This window comes from Camellia sinensis, chromosome 5 (genome assembly GCF_055761805.1).
Source record: "Camellia sinensis isolate YWXY chromosome 5, ASM5576180v1, whole genome shotgun sequence".
NCBI lineage: Eukaryota > Viridiplantae > Streptophyta > Magnoliopsida > Ericales > Theaceae > Camellia > Camellia sinensis.
The window spans coordinates 34,209,173-34,231,988 of NC_138965.1; the positions used below are offsets into that span (position 1 = coordinate 34,209,173).

General features: G+C 34.6%; 1 pseudogene; it reads right to left on the reverse strand.

Annotated features, from left to right (window-relative positions):
* Positions 1 to 2,782: 2,782 nt before the first annotated feature.
* LOC114288071 (ferric reduction oxidase 6-like) overlaps positions 2,783 to 22,816 on the reverse strand; it is a 187,759-nt pseudogene continuing 167,725 nt past the window's right edge.

The window sequence follows — 22,816 nt, forward strand, 5'->3', positions numbered from 1 at the left end:
AATTGAATCAATTTAGTTTAAAAAACATTTGGATTAATTTTGGTTGGAATCATGAAATTAATTTTGTTGTTTAACACTTGATTGTATTCATTAAATAATTTTATTACCATAATGCAAATGATAAAGATTTATGAAGTCATCTCCAATATTAAGAGTAAAAGTTCCATTTGACATAAGATACTTTGACGACCAAACTTAAATTAAGTATCAATTTGAGTAAAAGTTTCATTTAATTCAAAATATTTCAAAATCCAAACTCAAACTTGGATAAAAAATTGAGTAAAAATTTGACAACTGATTGATTAGTAAATTTGGAAGTTGATATATTAGCAAGGGTTGCCTTTCAAAAATTTAAATACAAGTAAGAGTAAGTGACAACACGATGTAATTTTTTTTTGGACGCGATCATAAGAGTCCTTACCTGTTAAGAAGTCGGTTATAAGGGTTTTAAATGGGCTCGACAATACAAAAATACCACACTACAACAAAATGCATCTTGGCAACCAAAATTGGCGACTAAATGTTTTTTAGTTGCCAAAAGTTGTGAAATTGGCGACCCAAATTTTTTTCAGTCGGCAAAAGTACAATATTTAGCTACTAATTTTTTTTAGTTGGGGTATATTGATTATTGGTGACTAAAATAAATTTAGTTGCTAAAAATAAAAGAATTGGCGACAAAAAAATATTTTAGTCGCCGTATATTGAGTTTTGGCTACTAAAACAATTTAGTCGCTGAATGTAAAATAAAAAATTATTTTTTATTTTTGGCGACCAAAAATTTGGTTGCCAAAAACATATTTTTAGTGACAAAAAAATATTTTAGTCGCCGTATATTGAGTTTTGGCTACTAAAACAATTTAGTCGCCGAATGTAAAATAAAAAATTATTTTTTATCTTTGACGAGCAAAAGTTTGGTCGGCAAAAACATATTTTTAGCGACAAAAAAATATATGTACTCTCGCATGACAAACTTGAATCATGACATGAACTATGCCCGAGCATATTGGCTAGGGGATTGTGACCTAAATTTAATGGGCGAGTCTCACTCCAAACACTCATCCTAATAAATCACTTGGGAGTATGTTCCACCCACCAAACTACCACCCCCAGGCGGTATGATTTTACTTTTTAGCACACGTTCATTCTTTGGTCCGCAATTTATAAATAAAAATATTCTAATTTTTTTTTTAGTAAACTTTTTTCAACTATGAGTCAAAAAATTTTACTTTTAAGTGTACCTAAATTAGATGATTTTGAAGGTTTAAAATTTTTTTAAAATTCCCTAAAGATGAAAATAAGCGAATTATTGAACTTTTATCTAAGATTTTCCAATTCTATTTTTAAATTTTTAGAATCATGTAGTCTAAATCGACTTAAAAATTAAAATATTTTGACATAATTTTTAATTTATTTTTAAGTAAAGACAAAAGTCAATCAAGAAAAAAAAAATCCTCAACTTATAAGCTGGTGCCCAAGGTCTGAAGCTCTTTGGCATCACAGAATAGGCCATAAATTTGAAAGAAAAACTACATTAAAAATATGTAACATAGACATGTGCTTAGTTACATATATACTCCATGAGTAGAACATAATCACATGAAGTATGTCACTTCATCTTCATTAACAATCATGGACTACTTTTTGTTAATTTTTGGTAAGTAGGTAAGAATTTTATTCCAAAAGAAGAGATATACAACAAAATTCAGAAGCGGCAACATCCACAGAAGTGGGCAATTACATCCTCTGGTCAGTTCTCCGTTTCGTATGTGTATAATTTCTGTGACTCTTGCTTTGGTCCTCAATCTAAAACTTGCAGGTTTGCTTGGAATAACATTGTCCCTCCTAAAGTCCAGTTTTTTGCTTGGTCAGCCCTTTTGGGAAGTGTATTAGTAGCCAAAAGCCAGCTTTTAACCCATTTTAAGTCACGTTACCTCTCACATTTTTTACATGTTTTCTTTCAAAAAAAGCCAAAAAAAAGTCAAAAAGTCAACTTTTAATCATCTGCATTTTTTACATGTTTTTTTCCAAAAAAGCCAAAAAAAAGCCAAAAAGTCAACTTTTAATCATCTGCAGTAGATTGGTGTTCTCTTGGGCAGTGCTTCTACCTTGTGCGTTTTTTGTAGAGCAGAGAGTGAGTCTTTGATCATGTTTTTCTTTTTTGTCCCTTCACATGGAAAATATGGTCTGATGTTTTGTCTTGGTGGGGGCATTCAGTGGGTTCTTCCCTGTTCAATTGAAGGGCTTTTTCAATGGTGGGCTGTTGGAAAACTCAAGAAAGTGGGAAGGAAAATTTGGAGCACCATTCCCTTGGCTGTTTTGTGGTCTATTTGGTAGCATAGTAATGATTGTATTTTCAAGGGAATCCAATTCAGTTAAGAGAGCTTATCAGAATCATAGTGGCTTTATGGATTAAATCCTCAATTAATTAGAGTTTGCATTGGAGGCTGCGGGTAGTTGGTTTTAGTTGCTGTCTTCTGGTACTGGTGCTGGTGCTGGGTTACATTTGAGTATATGCTACTGCTGGGTAGCATTTTCAGCTAGAGGGTTGTTAGGTGTTTTTTTTTTACTGTTTCTTCTCTTGCCGGTTGTTAGGTATTAGCAGCGCTAGTTTTTGTGCTTTGTATTGTTTGGCTTTTGTTGGTTGGTTTCTCACCATCCTTGTGTGTGTTGAGATATGATTGGGCTTGCTTTTTGGTGCCAACGTAGTTAGGATTGATCAGTCTTGCTATCATGTCTTTTGTACTCACTCTTTTTCTTTATTGATGTTGTTATTAGTTTTGTACTTTGATTCTCATCAATAAAGCTTCTTTTTGCTAATAAAAAAAAAAAAAAAAACAACCGTCAAAATGCATGGAAAACAACCTAACAAATAAAGCAGTAGACAGAAACCTAGTCAAAACAATAACATGTTGAAATTGGAGATGAAGTAGAGGAGCTAACTTTCTAACCAACTAACTAACTTAGAGTTCAAAACTATGACTGTTGAAATGGAAGATTGGGTGATTATTGCATCCCCTGCTGCTGAAATTTTGTGATCTGCACTCTTTTGCAACAATTTTCTGCAGAGTTGGGGGACCACACACTATCACACCTACATCTACATGTCCCCAACGCTCCGATATTGATCCAAAAATTTCTGCAATAAAAATGATTCAGAATCACTATAGAGTACATTAACGAATAAATATTGTCAAACTTGACCATAACTAAGTCTCCACTCATTTTAAGTAATATTTTTCAATTTTTATTTTTTTTTCTCTTTTGTGATTTTTTTTTTTAAAAACATTTGTGTGAAAAATTATTTCTTTTCAGTAGTCTAGAAGGATTGAAAAGCAATTTTTAGGGAAAAAAAAAAAAAATCACTAAAGGCTAAAAAAACAAATTGTTTTGGGTTTTTGTTTTTTAATTTTCTTCAAATTTGGTCTTTTTAAAATTTTAGGGTCTTCTAATATTATTAGAACCTAAAAACCAAGCAATTTTGGATTTTTTTTAAAGTTTACTAAAGAAGGAAAAAGTAAATAAAACAAATTGCTAAACAAATATTTGACAAGCACAAACTTACTCTTCCTCCCTTTTTTCCAAGAGGAAGTGAAAGAGTTTGGAAAAATATCAGATAAATGGGAAATGGAAAAAATAATTGCAAATCAAAAGATTGTAATTGGGTGCAAGTGAGAACTATATCATTTTGTAAAGTTTTCACTTGCCTAGTTGCAAGTGAGAACTGTGTTATTTTGTGCTGATCAAAAAAAAAAAACTGTGTTATTTTGTACAATTTATACCAGTAGAGGGCTCATGTCTCACTCTCACTCCATTGATTTGCAATTATTGTTTCAAATTTCCATTTATGTGATATTCTTCCAAACAGTTCTAAGGAAAATACCTTTGAAGTCTGGTCTACGCCCATAACGAATAGTATTTGAACTAGAAACATAATCTTGACTCGATTCTTTATGTGTCCTTGCCTCATTACCCTCCATGATGTCAAACTTTTGCCCATCATTTTCATCATATTCCTCCCTTGTTGAAGTTTAGACCAACCACAACACCCCCAAAGACAATAGGACTTGCAAACATGCATGCAACAAATAAAAGCCCTTTGTACCACCAATAAGCTATATCAAAAGGATTTGTATAAAAGATATGTAACAAGCCCACAGAAAGAACTATTCCAATGTTAGACACCATAACATAAATTCCAGACCAACTGATATTTCCAGTGCCAACTAATACAGAAATGTCACGGTTGTGACGGACAGGGAATCCAAAAGAGTTGACAGACTTGATGATTTCACCCTCCTACTGCAGTTGATCACAACGGTCACACAAAAAAAAAAAAAAAACCCTGCCAGTTGAGGTTCTGATTCTTGAGTGACATGATTTTGAATCTCCAGATTCAACATGTCGGAAAAAAAGGGACAGATTGATTCCATGTCAAGACTGTAAAGGTGAGGAAGCTAGTTTGATTTTTTTACAGCCCAAACTATTAAGATATTTCTTCGCAAACATGGTTTGTTATGGTTAATACGGTGGAGAATATCACTCATGATAGCCAGATATGGTGATATTCCAATTACTCTGGCAACTAAAATAAGGTTTGAAAAACAAAAATGATTTAGTGTTGGCTATATATTTTGTATAGGTCAATCGCAGCTTAACATGTGGCTTGTAAAGGGTAATTTGGGAAGGTAAGGTGAGTCTCCAATCAACAACATACACGTGGCAGTTCATATTGGTAATAATGGATCTACGCAGCGCAATATGGAAGTAGTTAGAGGGCGCAAGGTGACGTGGCCCAACGGTTACTCATTATTCAAATTCAAATTCAGGAGCGAAGCCTAACTACAAGGAAGGCGTAGTGGGAGCAGATTGTTCAAGGCTATAACCAATGATCGTGAAAGGGCATTTTGACAGTTGGAAGTCCACTTCGACAGTTACCATTGAAAAGTGGATCCAGAGACCAGTCATTTATTTCATATTTTTCTTTCCAATTGTTATATTTCCAGTTCTTCAATTCCTATACTGCACTTCATTTCTTTGGAGTAGTTTTAAGTAGTCACTGCTGTAAACCTTTTCAAGGCTGGGTCATTTCCTTGTAAGTTCTTATTTACTTAATGAAATTCAGTTTCTGAACTATTTTGTACCTGTGCTCATTTATAAGTTTCTCCTAAACAAGTCACCAATAAAAGTACTTTTTATCGAGGCTGAAAGAACTTCAACATAATCGTCTGATAATTGGTTGACAATTAAAATTCTGTAAGGACTTATTGATCCTCGCTAGAACGCTTTAAATTACACAATTAACTTTCGAAAGCCAAAAAAACCAACACCTAGTTAGTCCATTAGCAAAAAATTTATTATTAAACTTTGAACAAAGAAAAATTAAATATCTAGTAAATGACACTCTTCCCTTTTTCCTTTCATGGCAGCTTAGCTACACAACTTGGCCAATGCTAGAAATGGTACAAATACAAACTTTACAGAAATAGGGATAAAGTTGCGTATTTGTTCTCTCCAAATCATGCTTTAGCAACAGTCCCATGCACTAGGTCATCCTCTTTTTTTTTTTTAATTTTTTAATTTATTTATTTTTATTATTATTTTATAAAAAAACACTTAAACACTATGACAAATTGTAAATTGAAAGTAAAAAATGAGTATGAAAGTATAATGTTGGTTTAGAAAAAAAAATTTGAGTCCTACGGATAGATCAACTATTATATTATCATTTGTCATTTAACCTTTTAGCACAAAGCAAAAGTACATGCAACATCAAAATTGTCAGCATCAACAATATATTTTATCGATATTGACTGTATATACATATATATCTCCATAGACATGAATACTGTTAGAATATCTCTCTTCCTAGCTAGATTGATCCATCATAGCTAGCATCTAAATGAAATTCAAAGAATGGAATACGTACCTTAAGTGGTGCGGCGATGCATGCCCATAAGGCCTCTCTACAGAAACAATTAGGTTTGAATGAGGCTATAATGGTTGCTCTTCTTGTAGTTCCTCCTTAGGACCATTTAAGATACTTCCTCTTAGTTTCATTGTCCATTCCTCGAGATTCTTAATAAGAACTGAGATGTGATATTTACCATCTAGAGGACTTGATGAGACACTGAAAGGATGCCATTGCAGCCAGGATAATTCTCGAACTTGAAGAAAAATAAAGCTGAGGGCATTTTAGATCTACATTTGTTGAAAAGCAAAATAGTGAGACTTGTGGTGACAAAAAATATAGAAACAAACAATTATGTAGGTGCATTCCCAAAAATTGGTTAGATACCCCACACTTGAATGTTTTTTGTTTTTTTGTTTTTTTTGAACGGCAAAAAGAAGGCTTTATTGATGAAGACATACGGAGTATGAAAAATACATCAATAAAGAGGAGCTAGGAGCTAGAACAAAGCTCCGACCTCTTAGTTGGTGAGAAACCAACGGAGAAGAAGAGAAGAAAACAAACCAAACAAACCAGACTACAGAGGGAAAGCAGAGTAAAAATGCAGGAGCTACACTGGAGCGGTCCTCAACAAAGCAGAGGCTACACTGGAAATGCAGAAGCTACACTGGAGCAGTTCATAACAAAGCAGAAGCTACACTGGAGCAGTCCTCAACAAAGCAGTCCTCAGAGCTTTGTAGCAGCAAGAAGACCTCAACAGAGCAGTCCTCAAGATAGAGCAAGTTACACAGAAAAAATGCAGAACTGAGACCAACACCACTGGTAGCAGAACAGAAAGCAAGCAGACCAAACCCACTGAAACAGACCAACCCCACTGGTAAAGTAACAAACTAGCAGATACCATTAGTACAAGATAACAGAAAGCTCACTGCTGAGCATAGCATCAGAAACCACTGCTGAGAATAACATCAGAAAACAGATACCACTGCTGGGTATAGCAAATTCACACCCATGTCAAATTACTTCTCTACAAACCCCCATTTTTCTCTACATCCATTCTTAGCTACCATCTTCCTCCTTCCACTGTTACTACCCCAAGCCCTTCCCAACTCCTATCGCTACACTTTCCAATCCCTTCCCACCTCTTTCCACCAGTCGCCAGCTCCTGCCCACCCTTCCCTTTTTCTTGCGACTCCCCTCTCTCTTTTTCTCTTGCCTTCATTTTCCTTCTCACATTTCTATCTCTTTCTCTCGTTGGTGGTTGTGGGTGGTGGGTTTAATGTAAGGGTTTGAAAGGGAGGAAGGGAAGGGGTGGGGACGTTGGAGAAAGAAGGAGAAGAATGGCTGGCAGTGAAGAGGAAATAATGGAGGACATTGGAGAGGGAATGAGAGGGGCAACAGGTGGTGGCGGAAGTGGCATAGGGAGTGTTAAGGTTTAAGAGAGAGGTAAGAGTAGGTGGCAAGAGTTAGTGAAGAAGGAAGGGATGAGTGCAACTGGTGGGGGAAAGGGAAGGGGGAAAAACCAATAGCGGGGAGTAAAATATGGATGGGTTGGTGAGGCTAGGTAGGAAATGGAATGGAAGGGGCTGACATGCAATGGCGAAGGTAGCACCAAGCCAACAACAGAGGCAACAAAGGGTAGTTGGCGTAGGTGGGGTAATTTGGGGTGGTGAAAGAAAAAATATTCAAATTTGGAAATGAGTACCTTAAGGATAGTTCTAAATCGCGGTATTGGATAACGTAACGGTATCGATTGCAGAGTATCGATATCGGTAGTATCGGCTGGTATGTATCGGGAATCGGGTGTCGCAGCCCTGAAATTTTAAAAATCAAACTCAATTTTATGCATTTTAAAAAAAAACTCTTTTAGCCTTAATTTGTCACATTTTAATCAAAATTTTGATATGTATGAACACTTACAACTCATTTTCAACTAAATGATATCTCAATTATCTACAATTTAAAATAAATCCACAGCAGTACACCAACTAGACCCACGAGTTGGTTAAAGAAACATATGGACCCAAGATTGCTCAAAACAACCCACCAACTGTCTTCAGCAAAATATCCTCAACCAAAACTATCAATATACATTTATATAAAATATAAATATAAAAGATATACTCTGCGGCCGCACATCATACCTAGCTTGCTGTAGCCTCAAAGCTTCACTTAACAGCACATGACCCAAAAAAGCATTCCGAAACACGCCGGAAGCCATTGAAGGACGACATGATCTCCTCGTGAACCTCCTAGTTGCACCATCACTTTAGCGAAAACTATCAATCCAAAACAGAAACAGCATCGGAGCCACGAGCAGTTTTTGTGCTGATTTTCATCCGTACCGGTGACAATCGGACTATATTGCCCTATGTATCGGATTCAGGCCACTACACACCGGGATTTGGACGCTACGACTACGAATTTCATTTTCACCGTTACATCGGTTCATATCCGAATCCGTGCTTTGATTTTCCAGTATCGGCCGATATTTAGAACTATGATCTTAAGAGATGTTTTTACATGTAGGTTTTGAAATGACCAGTTCGATTGTTCCACAAGGAAGGCAACTAGCTGATATTACATTGACAGTCCTTCGTGATTGACAGAGGCCTTGTTTGGGAAGTTGACTATTTTAGTAGGTTAAAATTTTTGTATTTGGGAAGATGGTTAGATTTTTTTGTAGTTGGCTGTGATATTTGTGAGAAAAAAAGTGAAATGATTATGGATTTGATGTGACATTTTTTCTTATTAGCTATTTTAGCATATTTTGTTTTTTTTTTTGGTGTAAATTTTAGTGTAAAAAGCCCAATTTTAACGTTTGCCAAACAAGGCCAGAATCTCAGAAAGTGATCAAGGATGAAGAGAAATATTCCTCTAGCAGCCGGATTGAAATTGAAATCACCAACATGCAAAGCCTAGAAGAAGATGAAGACTACATATAGTTGATGGGTGTAGAAGAATAATTCAAAGTTTATCCTCACTAGCGGAAGGGATGTCACTAGGGATGACAATTTAAACCCGACCTGAAGGGACCCAGCCTCTCGACTCCGATTAGAACAGTTTTTTCCTGAAAAATACTCTCGACGGGCCGGGGATGATATTCAAAAATGAATCCCCAACAATTTTCAAGCCAGGGACGGTATAGGTTCCCCCGGCCTAGCCCCGTCCCTGTTTCCGCCCCGAACTGAAATTACTATTATACCCTTCTAGTGTTCCATGTTGTAATAGACTAATGGTACTATTTCTTTTTTGGTTGGACATTTGAGAATTGAGATATTATGTTGTATGGATTATTTTGAGGGGATAAACCCATAGAATATCTTTGAGAGATGCCTATTGATTTTAGAAGTTAACTTAGCTAATAATGTTAGTTGTGCATGCTACTTTGCAAAATTTACGAGAAGTGTATTTTATTTTTATTTTTTAAAACAAAAAAAAGGTGTTGTTTGGATGTTGTTGTTGTTTTTGATGTTTTTTGTTTTTGTTTTTGTGTGGTGTGGGGGTTGTTTTGTATCTTATTTGTCATGTTGTTGTTTGAATGTTTATGTTTGGACATTGCTGGATTATGCTTTTATATATATTATTTTTATTTGCCTTAAAAAAAAAAGAAGAAACAAAATGGGATATGCAAAATTTAAAAAAAAAAAAAAGGGTCAAGGACTTTTCAGGCTCGGGGGCAGTGATGGGAAATTTTATACCTTCAAAGATTGGAAATGGGAAGTGTAATCCCCAATCCTGCCCCGGCCTGTTGCCATTCCTAGATGTCACCCACGTGAATAGACCAACAATGAGGCTGATGACTCCTGCAAGGTTGGCCACACCAACATTTTCCCATGACAATATCTGCTTGTAACAATTAAGAAAAATTTAAATAGTATTTTGGACATTTAGTAAAGGAAAAATGAAACAATTTACATAGCAAACTAAGAATTGACAGGATTTTGTTCATAAACATTATTTTAAGCACTGTTTGGTAGCTCGAATTTGAGTTTGGCCTGAAAAACTTGAAATTTATCTTGCCAGTCATTCGGCAAGAAAGCTAACAGCCGCGGTCGACAAGGTGACAATCACAGTAGACAAGTGTTTCACCCGGTCATCCGAGTGGACGTCCGACCGGTCGTCCGGTGAACACCCATTCGGATCATTCGAGCCCCTCATTTTCGAGCTCTGAAGCATTTTTTTATTTTATTTAGGGTAAAATACACTATTTTCTCTATAAGTTTCATAGTTTTCTTAGTTTGGCTCTTAAAGTATTTTTTTTCCCACTATAGCCTCTAACATTTGTAATTTTTTCTAATTTACTCCCACAATCAACATCTGTCCAATTTTGAAAGAAAATTTTTAGCAGTTACGTGACATAAAATAGATAAAATTTATTTAGTTTTCACAATTTTCTCACTTTGGCTAAAGTATTTTTTCTCCTTTTGGCCAACGTTTTTGATTTTTCTTAAATTTATTCTGGAAACTAACTTTCATCCAATTTTAAGACTCAAAACTCAAAATTCAAAGCAAAAATTTCAACCTCTCTCTCTCTCCATATTTACTCCATGCACCATGACTGCCCTTCACAAATACCCAAACTCTTCCACCATCGTAACACTACACCTTTGGTTGTGGGTTTGGGTTTGAATTTTGAGATATAGATATTAAAATTTTAATATAATTTATTTTTTTGCCAAGTGATTATCAACATGGCATTATTCCATCAAAAATTGGACAAAAGTTAGTTTTGGGAGTAAATTTGAGAAAAATTATAGGCGTTAGGGGCCAAAGTGGGAAAAAAAACTTTAAGAGCCAAAGTGAAAAAATTGTGAAACTTCAGGGGGCAAGTTGTAATTTAGCTAAAGTTTTGATACAGTGTATTTTTATGCCACATGCCACCACTTGGCTGCCAAGGTGTCATTTTTTGTCTAAAATTGGACGGAAGTTAATTTTTGGAGTAAATTGAAAAAAAAAAAAAAAACAAAAAACATTAAAAGCCAAAGTAGGGGGGTAGGGGGGGGGGGGGGGGGGAAGGGAAATACATTAAGGGTGGAAAAACCATGAAACTAAGGGTGCAAACTATAGTTTACCCACTTATTTAACTCACCCTTTGACTAATTTTGAGAATTCAGTTAAATTTCACAAAACTTGATAGTGGCATGGAGAGGAATGTTAAACCTAAACTCGATCTAACAAGCCTAAATTCTGGCAATCCACAAGGAGGTAATATACCATATGAGTTAATGACTTAAAACCTCAAGATGACATATACTGGAGATGTTGTTTTCCATTGGTTTTAAAATTTCTAAAAAATTCTATTTTTTTAGAGGAGATTCGGCTAAAAACACTTTGATTATCAAGTTTCATTGGCAAAAAGACAGCAACAGAAATTTATTGTAAGAAGGACAATGTGTGACAATGTAAGCTTCTGGAGCTCAAGGACAACACCTTATTTACTAAAATGCCACTATTACTAAATGTTGCTCTTATATTTTTAAAATTCCATAACTTTTTATATAGATGTCTATTTTTATAAAATTAATATTTTTCAAATCTTCTAGTCAATATCTATTAACAAGAGCCATAACTAATATAAAGATATTTATAAAAAACGAGAATAAACACTACAAAAAATTAAGGTTTTCAAAAATAAAAATTAAGGACAAATTTTTTTTTAGGGATCAAATATTTTTATTGCGAAAAATGTTATTATATTTTTAGCAAAAAAATTAGACATTAGTAATAAATTATTATCCTTTTGAGATCAAATTTTTTGTCTCAAAAAGTAAATCATTTTAAGATCAAATTATTTTGTCTTTAAAAATCTATTTATTAGTGACATTTTCAAAATTTTATCGCTAAAAGCTTGTTTTTGACTTTTCAAGATAACCTTTTAACAACTATCCTCATGATGATAGAAATTAGTCCCTAAATGTCTTTTGCAACAAAATTTTCACTTTTAAAAAGCAAAACATGTAATTTCTAAAACTCTTATATGTTGTAGTGAAAATTTTATTATGATATAACTTCCAAACAGAACAAACGCTTCTAAGGGGTTGTTTGGAAAATGTTAAATTAGTATATTTTTGATTTTTTATGAAAAAAAATGTGTAATATGATTGGGTTTGAAATGATGTTATAAAGAGGTGATGTGACTCAAATAAGAAGTGATGTGACCCAAATAAAATGATTTTGACTCAAATAAGAAGATGTGCTAAAATAATATGTGTTATTTTAACACATGCCAAACAACTACTAAGGGGTCGTTTGACAATGACTTTTTTAGTTAGCTTTTTATTTTTTTGACTTTTTTAACCTGAGACTTTTTTAATTGTTTGATATTTTTGTTTGGCTTTTTGACTTTAGAATGACAAAATTGCCCTTAATATAGAATGATATTTTTTTGACTTTTTGTTTGTATACGGAATAATTTGATACTTTTATAATTTTTTTGTCTTTTTATATACTCCATCCGTTCCAAAATATTAGTCCCTCTTCAAAAATCAAGTACAAAAATAATGTAAATTTTCTATTTTGCCCTTCTTTTAAATTAATAAACAATATAAAAAGTACAATTATGACATTGATATTCCCAAAAAATGTACTATTAAAAGGGTAATTTTGAAAAATTAACTTTTTTTTTAAATGCAATAATTGTATTACCAAAAAAAGTTAAATTTTCTAAAAATGACCATTCTTTTGGGACAAAGAGAGGATATATTTTTGGGGTTTTTTTTTTAAGCTCCCTAATAATAACAATTGTCTGCATAAAGGACATTACAAAATGTAATACTGCCTCAGGTCCCTAACCAAAATACCAGCGCATTTTATCAATTTCTTGGACCAAAATACCCTACGTCTGTTGGATATTCTCCTTTGTCATGCTGGTACTGGTGTTGGGTATTTTCCGGCGAGTACGAAAACAAATTCAGCAAAACAAAAGCACTAAGTTTGGCAAATTTGATTTTCTGGGTAAACAAACAGAGTGGAGTGGAGTTGATAGATGTATATATATATATATATATATATGATACATATATATATATACAATCTGTTGCTTACTGTCTTGACTAGTATATATATGATAATTAATCAATTAAGACCATTTGCAACCATAATCAAACAGTCACTCTTAGTTATCTTATCTATGGTTGCAAACATATATATATATATATATATATATATGATACATACATATATATATACAATGTCAGCACACATATATATATATATATATATCCAGTGTTGAATATAACATCTTCAGGTTCAAAATTTCTCTGAGTGTTGAATATAACGTCTTTTGATTTTTTGGGTTTAGTAGAATTGGAGTTGTTTTTGAAAAAGCAATATTTGAACCCCTACTTGAAGAATATTGGAAAAAGAAGCTTGAGGAAGAGGCAGCAGTAGAGGAAGGCTTAAAGTGATCCAGAGAAATTTGAATTTTCTCTGGATTCAACCCAGAGAAATTCATACCATTAAGTTTAAAGAAAATCTATCACAAACTCATAAAAGAACTATTAATTTGTTTGTGCAGGAAATTGTGATTGAATCAGCAGTAGCAAAACCAATGACAAATTGATCAAATTAGAGTTTTATCATTCCAGAGAAATTCTGGACCAGAGAAATTTTTCTCTGGGTTGAATCCAGAGAAATTCTTTGGAAGTCCAGAATTTCTTTGCTTCCAACTGATGATGGGTTGCTTTCCTTCCAACTGTCAAAATTGAACTGCTTTCTGTGCATTTGGGGCTTCTTAATGAAGCTTCTTGTGTTCTTGTTTTTGTAAATTTCTCTGGCTTGTTACATTTGTGTTTCTCTATTGTGTAATTTTATCTGGCATGCTTATGTTTCTTCATTATTTTCTCAAGCAAATTATCTGTGGCTTACTACTCTATTGGTGTGGCTAATTTTCTCTGGCATTTATAATTTTCTCTGGCCAAATTACTTTTCTTACTTGTGTGTCTAATTTTCTCTGGCAGCATTTATAATTTTCTCTGGCCACAATATGTTTATGTCTTGTGTCTAATTTTCTCTGGCATATTTATTTTGTTTAATGCTCCATTTCCTCAAAATTTCTCTATTGTGTAATTTTCTCTGTCATGTTTATGTTGCTACCTTGTAATTTTCTCTGTTGTGTAATCATTGCTACCTTGTAATTTTCTCTGGGATTTAATGTTTATGTTTTCATTCTATAGAAATGGCAAAGCGCAGAAGCAGCACAACCCCAGAAATCCCGAAAAAGAAACCAAAAGTCTCTGTGTCTGCGTCTTATGATCTTAGATCAAAACGCAGTAGCAGCACCAGAACACCACAAAAAAAAAAAAAAAAAAACAAGTCCAAGTTGAAAAAGCAATAAGCATCAAGATCAAGACACCAACTTCAAGGGTGATTTTCACTCAACTACAAGCTTAACATTTTCTCTGTCATTTTCATTGGATTATAATAACAAACCTACAATTTTCTCTATACTACAAAGAAAAGTCCAGAAACATGAATAGTGCAAAAAAAAAAAAAAAAAAAGTGCAAAGAAAACATATCAAAAAACTTTGAAAAGTGCAAACATATAAAAACACATAAAAACACAACATATAAGTCCAGAGAAATTTGTAATACTTATCATTTGTAATACAATCATATGATTTTCTCTGGACTACAAAGAAAAGTCCAGAGAAATTTGTGAACTCATATTCACTTTCAATATAACAAAAACAAAAACACATTAACATCAAGAGACAAAAATATATCAAACACAAGCACATAAAAAAATCACAGAGAAGATCTGTTATGTTCACAAAACATTCAATTCAAAAAATTAAAAAAAAAAAAACAAAACAAAACACTTACTACTCTATTGCTACGTCTGTAAATTTCTCCGCCTACTTACAATTTTCTCTGTGATTTTCACTGCACTACAAGTTTACAATTTTCTCTGTGATTTAAGTTCAATTATAGTAACAAACCTGCAATTTTCTCTGCACTACACAAAAAATGCAAAGTGAACAAAAAATAGAGCACAAAAACGTAGAAAAACAGAGCACCAAAAAGCAACTCATAACCATGTTGACAGAGAATGAAAAAGCAACTCCAAAAATCAAAATCAACTCCATCGAAAATTCATCAATAACAGATAATGAAAAATTAACTTCAAAAATCAAAAACAACAACACTGAGTTCGTCTCTCTCACATTGATCAAAACTAAAAACAAAAACCTAATTCAACACCTACACGATCAAATCAAATCAAAAATTGAAAACTTATCTAATTTAACTCCACATGAAATCAAATCAAACACAATGAACCAGATTTCAACTCCTATACGATCGATCAACATCTACAAACAACGAACATGATTTCAACTCGTATAGGATTTCAACACCTACAAACAACGAACAGGATTTCAATACCTACAAAAACCTTAGAAAATCTCCACAAAAATCTGAATCGTCAAGTTCATCCTCACGTAATCTCCCACAAAATATCAATATGATCTTTAGCTGCCAAATTCGAAACAACGTATATTATAAATAAGTGTAAGACAGGTATTTTACACTCTAAAATAACATTGAGGGACCTTAGGCTACAAAAGAACACACTGTGAACCTAATCCATTACTAAAAGTTGGATAGGGATCTTAAACCGATTTTCCCTATATTTTTTGCCTTTATGTAATTATATAGAAAACCAAACCAAGGCTAAATACTGTAGAGATGATAAAAGCTGAAGGAGTTTTCTTAAGTGTGCAAGTGCACACCATGTGCCACTTACACAAAAAGTGTAAGTGTAAGGTGTAAGTATAAGTATAAGGTGTAAGTGTAAGGTGTGAGTGTAAGGTGTAAGGTGTAAGTGGGTTGCATATGGTGTGCAACCTCAAAAAAGGTATAAGTGTAAGGTTTAATTTTTTACAAAAGGTGTAAGTGTAAGGTGTAAGTGTAAGGTATAAGGTGTAAGGTGTAAGTTGCACACCATAACCAAACCCAAGACTGAAATGACAATACATGACAAAGACTGAATTAAAAATAAAAAAAATAAAAAGATAAAGAAAAACAGCTACTTGCAACTTCCAATTCAAGTAGAGACCCTTGACAAAAACATTAGTAACATAAGATTCAAAATCCACATAAGATTCAAAATCTGACCAAGAAATCTTTCGAAAAAGCCACATTAATAACATCTTCACTCAGATCAGGTGCAGTGGAAACATCAGCCAATTCTTATTATGCCCCCAAGTTTCAAAGGAAAACACTCGTCAAAACTGTCTTTGACTGCAAAGAAGCCTTCAACAGCTTCAACCCCTAAAAAAAAAATCAGATATACTGTTAGTATTTTTTTTGTCAGTCAACAAAAAACATAAAACAAACATGATGAACAAAAACAGAGTCAAAAGAAACTAAAACATGAATAATAACAGAAACCAACAACATTTATTTGTGTTATATAGTACTATACCAGTCAATATAGGCACGCAGAAAGCTAAGCTGAACCAAAAAATGAAAAACATTATAAATAGTAAACAAGTTTATTATTAGAATTTTTTACCACTAAATAAACACAAAGAAAATGGGCTCAGGCCTATTGATAAACAATTGAGCTACATACATGAAAAAAAAAAAATTACTCAAAATTTTATCTAAAATTAGAATTCGTGGATAAGATTTGACTTTGCAACACTCTAACTATAAATATTCGGCCTACAATACACTTTCATAGTAAAGTTCTACCTAAATTTACATGGTATCTAAAATTATTGGCATTGACACAAAACCCCTCCCCCAAAAAAAATAAAAAAAAAAAAAAAAAAATCCCGAGACAAATAAATAAATGATTTGCATGTATACCTCATCCATCCCCAAATGAACAACCCTTTCCTCGAGAGCACCCACTTCCTTGACATTGAACTTGCTGAGCAAAGTAATGCTGGATATAGCAGACATAGGCTTCACTGCCAAATCATCCATAACCATGTAAGTCACCACTCCTTTCACAAAACCTCCCTCATCACCATTCAAAACTTCCTTCACCGCCTCTCGAGCGATATAAGGCACCTCTGTGGACATATAATGCTTGCAATTAGGACACACAGCTTTGGGATCATCTGCAACATTTAGGTGAAAGCTTTTACACATATACAACTTTCTGTCTGGCGATATGTCGTCGGCCAGCAAGAGAGGAACTTGAGCAGCACAGATTGATGATGATGCCTTGGGTTTCAAGAGAGAGTCCTTGTTTTGGTTAGGTTGCAAGTAAGTGTTGTTCAGGTTTTCAATGCTGTCGTAGAGGTTGCCTAGGCTGCCCACCATTGAGTGCTTTGTGAGGATCCTAATGACGGTTCCCACAGGCAAAGAGAGGAGGTTGAAGAGGAAATCAACGAAGTCTTTACCAGCTTCTGCGAAGAGAACTTTGTTGGCTTTAGTGTCAATGAGCAGCTTCAAGCTCACCTTGTTAGAGGTTGCCATTGTGGTTGTTGGTCTAGATAGAGGTTGTCTTAGAGACAATTAATTTAATAAACTGAGTTTGGTTGTTGATTGTCTTATGAGACTTACACACACATACATATATATATATATATATATATAGGATGTTTGATCCGTGTGTCATTATGACATGACGGTCTATCTTCAAGGCTTCAAGTGGCAGAGAGACATAATTTGAGTCATGACAATCCATGCAAAATTGGAAGAGACGTCTCTCTCTCTCTCTCTCTCTCTCTCTTGTCATTTATTGTGTATTGAGAATAGGAAGGGACGGATACCAATAGATTTGTGTGTTGCATGCGTATATTGGCTTCCCAATGGCTATTTGTGTTTGTCACAATGTATAAGAGAGATAGAAATATATATATATATATATATATATATATATATATATATATATATATATTATGTGTATATTTAATATTGTATTTATATTACAACACAATGAAAAAACTTATATATAAGCAAGGTAAGAGTGGACAATGAAAATATCTTAATATAGTAAAATCTAATTACAACATCTAATATATATAATAAGGCCTGGTTTGGGAACATGCTAATTTAGTAATTTTTGACTATTTGGCTAAAATATGAACTAAAAAAAATTAGTATGTTTGGGATGACTTTTTGGCTTTTTACGAAAAGATGTGCAAAAAATAGAGAGAAAAAAGAATCTTTAACTTTTTAGTATGAGTTGTTCACTTTTTGGCTAATTTAGTAATTTTTTGACTTTTTGGCTAAAAGGGAGGGTTCCCAAACGAGGCTTAAATACAATATATATACACTATATACACTAATGTTATTGCAAGATGATAGTAGGGATTGGGGTCTAAGGCCGTTTTGATTCCTAAATGCTTGGACTCTCCATCCTAAATTTGAAAATATAGTGAAGAAATCTTAGGAGAAGTCTACACTTACTGGTTGGGCAAGTTTTGTCATAATGAATAAACTTAAGGAGCTTCGATCAGTGTTGAAAAAGTGGAATATGGAGGTCTTTGGAAATGTCACTTTCGCCTTAAAAGCAACAGAGGAGGAACTTCATGCCATTGACCTAGTGGCTGAATCCAGAAGCCTTGAAGAGGTTGAAATTAATAGAAGAAGAGAGGTTCGTAAGGAGGTATGGTCACTAAGTAAGAGAGAGGAGTGGATGTAGAGACAAAAGTCCAGAGTGAATTGGTGTTTAAACGAGGACAGAAATATAAGATTTTTTCATATTGTTGCTACTAGCAGGCAGAACAAGAATCTGTTGAACTCAATTGAGGTGGATGGGGAGCTTTTTGAGGATCCACTTAGGGTTAAGCAGGAGGTGCTTAACCACTTCAGAAAAGATTCTCAGAGGATTGGGAATCCAGACCTAAGCTTGAAGGTACTTTTAGATCCATTGGTTAGGATATGGATTCTGCTGGGTTAGTTGCACCTTTCTTAGAGGAGGAAATATGGAAAGTTGTAAAGGAGAGTGATGGCAATAAGGTGTCAGGTCCGGATGGTTTTAATTTGTCTTGCTTTCAGAAATGCTGGAGGGTGTTTAAAAAGGATATCTTGAAGTTCTTTAAGGAATTCTATGATAATGGGTGTTTGGCCAAAGGCATCAATAGCTCTTTTATAACACTGATTCCTAAGAAAGTGTGCCCGGTTGATATTTCTGATTATAGACCAATTAGCCTTATTGGTTCTTTATACAAGATTCTTTCTAAGGTCCTAGCATCTAGGCTAAAAAAGGTGCTGCCCAAAATAGTTGGAGAATTTCAATCAGCTTTCATTGGTGGAAGGAACATATTGGATGGAGTGTTAATAGCAAATGAAGTTGTGGATTGGTGGAAGAAGAAAAAATAGAAGGGGGTGATTCTAAAACTAGACTTTGAAAAAGCCTATGACACTGTAAACTGGGAGTGCCTTTTTGCTATGATGTCAAACTTTGGTTTTCAGAATAAATGGATCAGGTGGACTAAGGTATGTTTATAATCTTCTAGAGTTTCAATTCTTGTCAATGGCTCGCCTACTATTGAATTTAGTCCTGAAAAAGGACTCAGACAAGGGGATCCAATGTCACCTTTCCTCTTTAATAATGTGGCTGAAGGGTTGAATATGTCATTCCAAAGGGCTAAAGCATTGGGGTTGATTAAAAGAGCTGTTATAGGTCATAAGGAAACTAATATCACTCACTTGCAGTTTGCAGATGTTACAGTAGTGTTTTTTAAGGCTGAGGAACAGGAAATTTTGAATGTGAAAAGAATTCTGAGATGCTTTGAAGTGTTGTCAGGGTTGAGGATAAATTTTCACAAAAGTCATGTTGGTGGGGTTGGAGTACAGGAGGAGGTTCTGGTTGTTTTTGTTGAGAAATTACATTGTCAAAGTAAAAAGTTGCCATTCATGTATCTTGGTCTGCCACTTGGTGCCAGCCCAAAGAGGAAGAGCTTCTGGTTGCCTGTGATAAATAAGTTTAAATCTAAGCTTGCTTCTTGGAAGAGGAAGTTGCTTTCTTATGGGGGTAGGTTAACACTAATCAAATCAGTGCTATCCTCATTACCAGTTTATTACCTTTCTTTATTTAAAGTACCTGTTGGTGTGGCTAAGCTACTTGATAAAATTCAAGCCAGATTTTTGTGGGGTGGTTTGGAAGTTAGAAAGAAGCTTCATATGGTTAAGTAGGAGGAGGTTACAAAGAAGAAAAGTTTGGGAGGGTTGGGTTTTAAAAGGTTGAAGGATTTTAATGAGTGTCTTCTAGCTAAATGGTGGTAAAGATATGGTACTGAAGCTATGGCATTATGGAAAGATATTGTGATTAGTAAGTATGGCAGCTTTGCTGGGAGATGAAGACCATCCTTGGCTAATGGTGCCTAGTGCTCAAAAATCTGGGGAGATATACTTAATCTGGAACATAGCAGCCTTGATCTGTGGAGTTTTTTCATGAACAATTCTATTATTACAGTGGGGAATGGGTTGCGGGTTAGTTTTTGGGAGGATCCATAGGCATCTGATAGGTGCTTGAAGGATGAATTTCCGAGAATTTATGACCTATCAGCAGATAAAGAGGTTACTATTAAACAGATGATTGACAGGAGAAGTTTAGCAGCTGTGTGGTCCTTTAATTTCAGGAGATGTTTGAGGGCTTGGGAGGAGGATAAAGTGGAAAGATTCAGATCATATCTTACTTCTTTTGAGCCTATCTTGTCAGATGGAGTGGATTCTCCAGTTTGGAGTGCCTCATCAGCAGGTGTATTCACTGTTAATTCAGCTTATAGTAGGAATGATGTGGGTCAAGGGTTGGGGTTCACAAAGTGGATCTGGAATAATATTTCCCCACCAAAAGTAAAATTTTTTGGTTGGCTTGTTTGGAAGGGTAGGATTAAAACAAGAGCTTTTCTTCAAAGAGTGGCTTGTCTCAGTCAGGATGCTAGCACAGAGTGTGTTGTTTGTGGAAGTGGTGTTGAAACTGATTGCCATGTTTTACTACAGTGCCAATTTGCATGGAGGGTCTGGACACATATTTTGAATTGGTGGGGTATGCAATGGGTGGTCCTTGCTAATGTTAAAGGCGTGATGAATTGGTGGAGAGGGATCAAATGGAGTAAGCTTGAAAATAAAATCTGGAATGCAATTCCATTTGCAGTTTTTTGGTCTATTTGGAATATGCGAAATGACTGCATATTCAATGGCAAACATCATCTTTTGGAGGAAGTCTGTGAGTTAATTAAGATTAGAGTTGCACTGTGGATTAAAGGGAATGCTTGTGAGTTGCAGTACTCTGTTCATGATGTGGTTGAGAATTTGCAGCAGATTAGATAGTGTTTGAGGTGAAGTCTGTTTTCTGGTGCTGATGTTGGTGGTGTGATGCTGTTGTTTGAGAGGTGTAGATTGTTTTCTGTTATGTATTGCACTGATCTGTGCTATTAGGCTGCTGTTTGAGAGGTGAAGTTTGTTTTCTCTGTGGTTTGGCTGTTATGATGCTACTGTTTTGTTATGTATTGCACTAAGCTGTGCCGTGAGGCTGCTGTTATGCTATTTTGAAATATGCTGTTAATGTTGTCAGCTATGATGTTGGTGAGTTGCTGTTAGCAGGGTGGAGTGAATAGGTGCCAAGGAAGATTCAATATTGTATTAGGTAAGGGGATGAGTATTGCCCTGTCTTGCTGCCTTCACTAGAATCTAGACAATTGGATATGTGTGCTCTGCTGTGTCTTTGTGTTTTGTGAATGCTGCTGCTGCTGTTGGTGTAAGGCCTGTGATAGTGTTTTGGCTAGAAGGGCATACTGAATGCAGTGTAGCTGTTGGTTGTCTTGCTGTTGGTAGTTTTTGGCTACAGGGGAGCTGGTGTAGTTTGCAGTATTGGATGCAGATATGGAGATGCTACTGATGCTGCTGGACTGAACTGATATTTAGTTTGTTGAGTGCTGCTGCTGTGATGGACTTTACTGTGCTGTGCTGCTGGTGAATTTGTTGTGTAGGTGTTTTGCTTCTTGGATGCTCAGTTATGCTTAGGCTGCAAATCTTACTAGTTGATGCTAGACTCATATGCTCAGTTGATGTGAGGCTTAGGCGCTGGTGGTGAAGCTGCAAGGTATGTTTTGCTGCTGTACAGTATATAATTGTAGATGTCGTGGTGAAGAGGGGCTACTGATGCTGTTTTTTGTTATTGATGCTGGGTCTACTTGGTGAAAAGAATATACTCTGTGGTGGTTGATCTGTGCTGTTACTTGTTGTTAATGTTTTTGTTTTGAATTGTTTTGTTGTAGTGTTGTTTGCTAGTTTTGGTTTGTCTGGGGAGATTGTTTTGGGTGTTTGTGGTTGGTTCCTCACCAATCCTTGATGATGTGCTAGCATATGATTGGGCGGTCTTATTGGTGCCAACCTAGTTGGGATTGATTTGGCTCGCTATGATGCTTTTTGCACTCATCCTTTTTTTCCTTTTTGTCCTTTAGTGATGTATTAGATTTTCCTCTTCATCAATAAAGTTTATTTTCTTTGCTGATAAAAAAAATAGTGTTTATGGTCGGGAGGACCAGAACTGGAATACAACAAAAATATCATTTTATTTGGTTATCATCTCATGTCAACTGTATTATTAATGAAGTGTAAAATTTTAGTGTCCTTCTTTCCTTCTGTCCAAGAACTAGATTAGATGGTATTGTTCCGATCTATGGGCTCGTCATGGGTTTTGTTTTTTAATAATTCGAACGGTTTATTTTGTAAGATCATTTTTGTATATATTATCAAACAAACAAATAAATAAATAAATTGATTTTATAATCATAGTCAGTTCAATTTATTACCTATCAAAAAAAGAAAAAAAAGAAAAAAAAAGACATCAAGTGTGTTTTTTAAAATAAATCATATATTTTTTTGTAATAAGCGTAATAAATTGAACAAATTATGATTAGTAACTCGACGTATTTTTTTGTGTGGACCATATACATGAACGACCCCTACAAAATGACAAAACCTATGGCAGTCGGT